We start from the raw sequence: 6,000 nt of genomic DNA, 5'->3' as shown, positions 1-6,000 counted from the left end.
GTGTTCTCCAAAATAGTTGTACCAATTTACACTCCCACCAACAATGTACAAGGGTTCCTTATTTTGTCACACTCTCCATAAAACTTGTAACTTTTTCATAATAGCCTTCCTACCAAATGTGAAGAGATATCTGCTTGAAGTTTGGGTTAGCATTTTCCTGGTGATTAGTTATGCTGATCACCTTTCATATACCTGTTGGCCATAAGTGTCTTCTTTGGGAAAATGTCTATTCAAGTCTTTTGCCCATATTTTAATTGTGTTATTATTTATTGTTATTTTTTGCTACTAACTTGTATAAGTTTCATTTATATTTTAGATATTAACTCCTTATGATAAAAATGGTTTGCAAATATTTCTCCCATTTTATAGGTTCTTTTTCATTTGTTGATTATTTCCTTTGCCGTTCAGAAACTTCACTTGGATATAGCTCTACTCAGTTGTTTTTGCTTTTATTGTCTGTATTGTGTGTATCAAATCTACAAAATCGTAAGTGATAACAATATGGAGGAGTTTACCTCAGTGTTTTTTTTTTCTTTCTAGGAGTTTTACAGTTTCAACATTTAATTCCTTAATGTATTTTAGGTGATTATAAGTTACAGAGAAGGAAGGAGGCAAACCGTAAGAGACTCTTAAAAACTGAGAATAAACTGAGGGTTGTTGGGTGTAGGAGGGAGGGGAAAGTGGGTGATGGGTATTGAGGAGGGCACCTGTTAGAATGAGGACTGAGTGTTGTATGGAAACCAATTTGACAATTAATTTCATATTAATTAAAATAATAAAAAAATAAAAATAAATAAATGGAATCATAGAGGTGAAAATAAAATAAAAAGATAAGGTCACTGAAAAAAAAGAGACTACACCACGTTCTCACACCATAAATAAAAATAAATTCAAAATAATTTGCATGCCTAGATGTGAGTCAGGAAACCATAAAAATCCTAGAGAACATAGAGAGTAACCTAGTTGACATGGGCTGTAGCAAATTTTTTCTAGATATGTCTCTATTGGGACTACATCAAAATAAAAACTTAAGCAAAGCAAAGGAAAGAATCAACACAACTAAAAGGCAACCTACAGATTCGGAGAGTAAAATTGTAAATGACATATCTGATAAAGGATCAGTATCCAAAATATATAAAGAACAAATAAAACTCAACACTGCAAAAACCAATAATCCAGTTAAAAACGGATATATGAGATGAATAATCATTATTAAAAAAAAAGACCTATCGAAGACCAACAGACACATGAAAAGATGCTCAGTACTGATCATCAAGGAAATACAAATTACACTTTTTTTTCCTCCCCCTCCCCCATGGTTTTCTGTTAAGTTTCTCAGGATCCACATAAGAGTGAAAACATATGGTATCTTCTTTCTCTGTATGGCTTATTTCACTTAGCATAACACTCTACAGTTCCATCCACATTGCTACATATGGCCATATTTCATTCTTTCTCAAGGCCAAGTAGTATTCCATTGTGTATATAAACCACAATTTCTTTATCCATTCATCAGTTGATGGACATTTAGGCTCTTTCCATAATTTGGCTATTGTTGAGAGTGCTGCTATGAACATTGGGGTACAAGTGCCCCTATGCATCAGCACTCCTCTACCCCTTGGGTAAATTCCTAGCAGTGCTATTTCTGGGTCATAGGGTAGATCTATTTTTAATTTTTTGAGGAACCTACACACTGTTTTCCAGAGTGGCTGCACCAGTTTGCATTCCCACCAGCAGTGCAAGAGGGTTCCCATTTCTCCACATCCTCTTCAGCATCTATAGTCTCCTGATTGTTCATTTTGGCCACTTTGACCTGTGTGAGGTGGTATCTTAGTGTGGTTTTGATTGGTATTTCCCTGGTGAGGACTGACGTTGAGCATCTTTTCATGTGCCTGTAGGCCATCTGGATGTCTCCTGTAGAGAAGTGTCTATTCATGTCTTCTGCCCATTTCTTCACTGGATTATTTGTTTTTCAGGTGTGGAATTGGTGAGCTCTTCATAGATTTTTGATACCAGCCTTTTGCCCAATATGTCATTTGCAAATATATTTTCCCATTCCGTTGGTTGCCTTTTATTTATTTATTTGTGAGAGAGAGAGGAAAAGCAATGAGTTGGGGAGGAGTGGAGAGAAGGAGAGAAATAATTCCAAGCAGACTCTGCACTGTCAGAACAGAGCTAATTTTGGGGCTCTATCCCATGAACTGTGAGATCATGACCTGAACCAAAATCAAGAGTCAGATGCTCAACCTACTGTGCCATTCAGACACCCCTTGTTTTAGATTTATAAGGTCTGCTTATGTTTATCTTCCTAAGGAAGGTATTCAGTGACTTAAGTTTAAGCACATAAAGTAAGGAAGCCAATAGAGAAAAATTAGGAAATAGTCATAATAGTCCATACTCTGCAATAGCAAGCTAGGCCTAAGAATCCACAAAACAGTCATTTAGTTAAGGGCCTAGCAAATTCCTGGATTCCTTTAATTATTCTTGAGATAGCTGGATTCCTTCAGGGCTTAGATTATAACCTAGTTAATAACAGTATGTAGACATAATTGTAATTGTTCCTTAGAGATTTTCTGTCTTTTTTCACCTAAAAAATGAAATAAATGAATGAAATATTAATGTATGTCTCTTTAGCAACTGAATGCAGTAAGATGTTTTCTACATATTGTAAAAGGGTTGATTTTCCAGGGTTAAATCTTGGTGCAATACTTGCCAGAAATAAAAAGGCCTGAATGAAACCTTGAAGCATGACTGTCCAGATATATTGTTGATTGTCTCAAGTAAATACAAGTGGATAATGGCGCTTGGGATCTACAGCAATGATTTTAAGAAAGCTGAACATAGGTCTACAACAATGATCTTTTCTGTGTTGGGTGGAACTTGTTACAAGGGTGTTTGGATTTGGAACAACTGAGAAAGGGGAATAATTCTCTTGTTAAGTCTGAAAAAAATTACCATTCCTACCCATTAGGTTTAACAACCAGTGAAATTAGTGTGTTATGGGAGTTGGTATAGGGAATGATTAGCCCCTAGACAATTAGGTCTTCTAACATTGGCGTAAAGCCTTGTGTGGCTTCAGGCTTTAATGGATATGAAGGCAATTGAGGAAGAAATTTAGTTGTGTCTCATTGGATTTTTATAGGCTGTGCATTTTTTTAAATTCTCTTAATGCCAGTATTAGAAGCAGCCCATAGAGTTTTGGTTTCCTTAGTTAAATTAGGGAGCTCTATTGGAATCATTCTTCTTTTATGTCAAGAATAGATCATAAGGAATATAATAGATCAAGTTTATGTTCTATGGGAAGTTTCAAGGTGAGGTATCTAATGGGGGCAAAATATATTAGCACTTTAAATGTAGAGATTTCGACCTAATTAATGGATTGACTGAACTTGTGTTACACGACAAAAGGAATGTTATTTTCTGTGAAATGTCCCAGAGTTCTTTATACTGGTTGATATAGAAACTCTCTCTGAATTGTTATATGTTCTTTTCTGAAAATTTCTTTACTCCAGGGGATTTTTTGTCCTAAATTTTTTAAATTATAGTTTAAATTAGGGAGAATAGTTTTGGTATCTACCGGATTCTGGCAAGTTTTCCCATTAATTTTAATTATAATTTCCTCTTAGCTATATAAGTGAAAAACTGGTAGCAATTTACTGGGGAACACCTTGGAATCCTTTTAACTCTACAATGGCCCATATTGGGTCCCTACTAAGGGGATAGATATGGGTACACTTCAGTTGATGTGAAAGAAGTTGCATAAAATCTTGGAGGACAATCCTTTTCTCAGTGTTCTAGTTGATTGCAAATGAGGCATCCACCGCTAGGCCAGCATTTTGATGTAAGACCCATAGAGGAATGAGATGTGGAAAGCTTAAGTATTAATATAGGGGACTGACTTTGGAAACGTTATAGGTGTAAGGTCAATAGCTTGATGAATTTTAGTCTGTTGTCTTATTTGAAAGTTCTCTGCAAGTGCCCACTTGTGGTTATGAGTTCAGTCAGACTGGTGGCCTTTGATTCCATTTTTTTTGTCTTTTTCTCAATCCAGTAACTTCAGGAGATAATACATTTAAAAACGGTGCAGCAAGAACAGTTTGGGTGACCTCAATTATTGTATCAACCCAGAATGTCATAGAAACACAGCTTCCAGATGGTCTTTAAAGTCTGCCAAAAATTCCTTCTTCTTTTATTTGCATATTCAAATATGAGTTCAATCAATTCAGACAAAGAAGATTCTAGGAATGGTTCTTACAAGATCAGTTGCTATTTTGCAAGCTTTTTCTGTTTTATGAAAGGACCATATTGGCTTTCCAATGTTATCCTCGGGATTCTTCTCACAGCCATTTTTTTTTTAACTTTGCCAGGCCCTACCAGTATGTGAACCAGCTGATAAGGACTCAGCAGCTTAGAGTCATAGACCCTGATTATGATTCTCAATTCTTCAGAAAACTTTTGGGGATCCTCTCTGAGTTAAGGGCATTATTTAAATATGGACTTAAATTTGATCCTTGACCAAAGAGTGAAAATTACCTGAGGAAGTTTGTTTGCAACATTGAATGGCATTTCATTTCATTTCATTTCATTTTTATTTTATTTTATTTTACTTTATTTTATTTTATATTTTGGCTTGGTTTTGTTATTGAATTCCAGTACATTCAACATACAATGTTATATTAGTTTCAGGTGTAAAATATAGTGATTCAAAAATTCTATATCTCATTGCTAAGTGCTCATCATGTGTATTTTTAATCCTCTTCATCTATATATATCACATATCCTTCACTAATACCACTCTGGTATGAATTATTTTACTTCATATTTTTAAAGTTTTTTCTTTTTTAATTAAAATTCTAGTTATTTAAGGGGCACCTGGGTGGCTCAGTTGGCTAAGCATCCAACTTTGGCTCTGGTCATGATCTCATGGTTTGTGAGTTGGAAATCCTCACTGGGCTCTGTGCTGACAGCTCAGAGCCTGGGACCTGCTACAGAGTCAGTGTCTCTCTCTCTGCCCTCCCTCCCTTGTTCGAGCTCTCTCTCAAAAATAAGTAAGCATTTAAAAATTAAAAAAAAAATAAAATTCCAGTTATTTAACATACAGTGTCAGGTGCACAAATCAGTGATTCAAATCTTTCATACAACACCCTGTGCTCACTACAACAGGGGCATTCCTTAATCCCTGTCCCCTCACTTACCTACCTTCTGATAACTAGCAGCTTGTTATCTATAGTTAAGAGGCTACTTCTTGGTTTGCCTCTCTTTTTTTCCCTATGCTCATTTGTTTTGTTATTAAATTCCACATGAGAGTGAAATCATAAGGTATTTGCATTTAACTGACTGACTTATTTTGCTTAGCATAATACTGTATAGCCCCAGGTACATCATTGCAAATGACAAGGTTTCATTATTGTTTTGGCTGAGTAATATCCCATTGTGTGTACATGTATGCCATATCTTCTTTATCCACTCATCAGTCAATGGACATTTGGGTTCTTTCCATAATTTGGCTATAGTGGATAATCCTGTTTAATGCATCCCTTCAAATTGGTACTTTAGTATCCTCTGGGTAAATACCAAGTAGGAAGTTGCTGGATCATAGGGTGGTTCTATTTTTAACTTTTTTTTTTTTTTTAATTTTTTTTTTCAACGTTTATTTATTTTTGGGACAGAGAGAGACAGAGCATGAACGAGGGAGGGGCAGAGAGAGAGGGAGACATAGAATCTGAAGCAGGCTCCAGGCTCTGAGCCATCAGCCCAGAGCCCGACGCGGGGCTCGAACTCACGGAGCGCGAGATCGTGACCTGGCTGAAGTCGGACGCTTAACCGACTGCGCCACCCAGGCGCCCCTATTTTTAACTTTTTGAGGAAACCCCATACCATTTTCCACAGTGGCTGCACCAATTTGCACTCTCAACAACAGTGCAAGAGTGATCCCCTTTTCCCACATTCTTGCCAATACCTATTGTTTCTTTTGTTGTTGATTTTAACCATTCTGAATGG

The sequence above is a fragment of the Lynx canadensis genome, chromosome A1 (genome assembly GCF_007474595.2).
Source record: "Lynx canadensis isolate LIC74 chromosome A1, mLynCan4.pri.v2, whole genome shotgun sequence".
NCBI classification, from domain to species: domain Eukaryota; kingdom Metazoa; phylum Chordata; class Mammalia; order Carnivora; family Felidae; genus Lynx; species Lynx canadensis.
Note: the sequence above shows the minus strand (reverse complement) of the source record.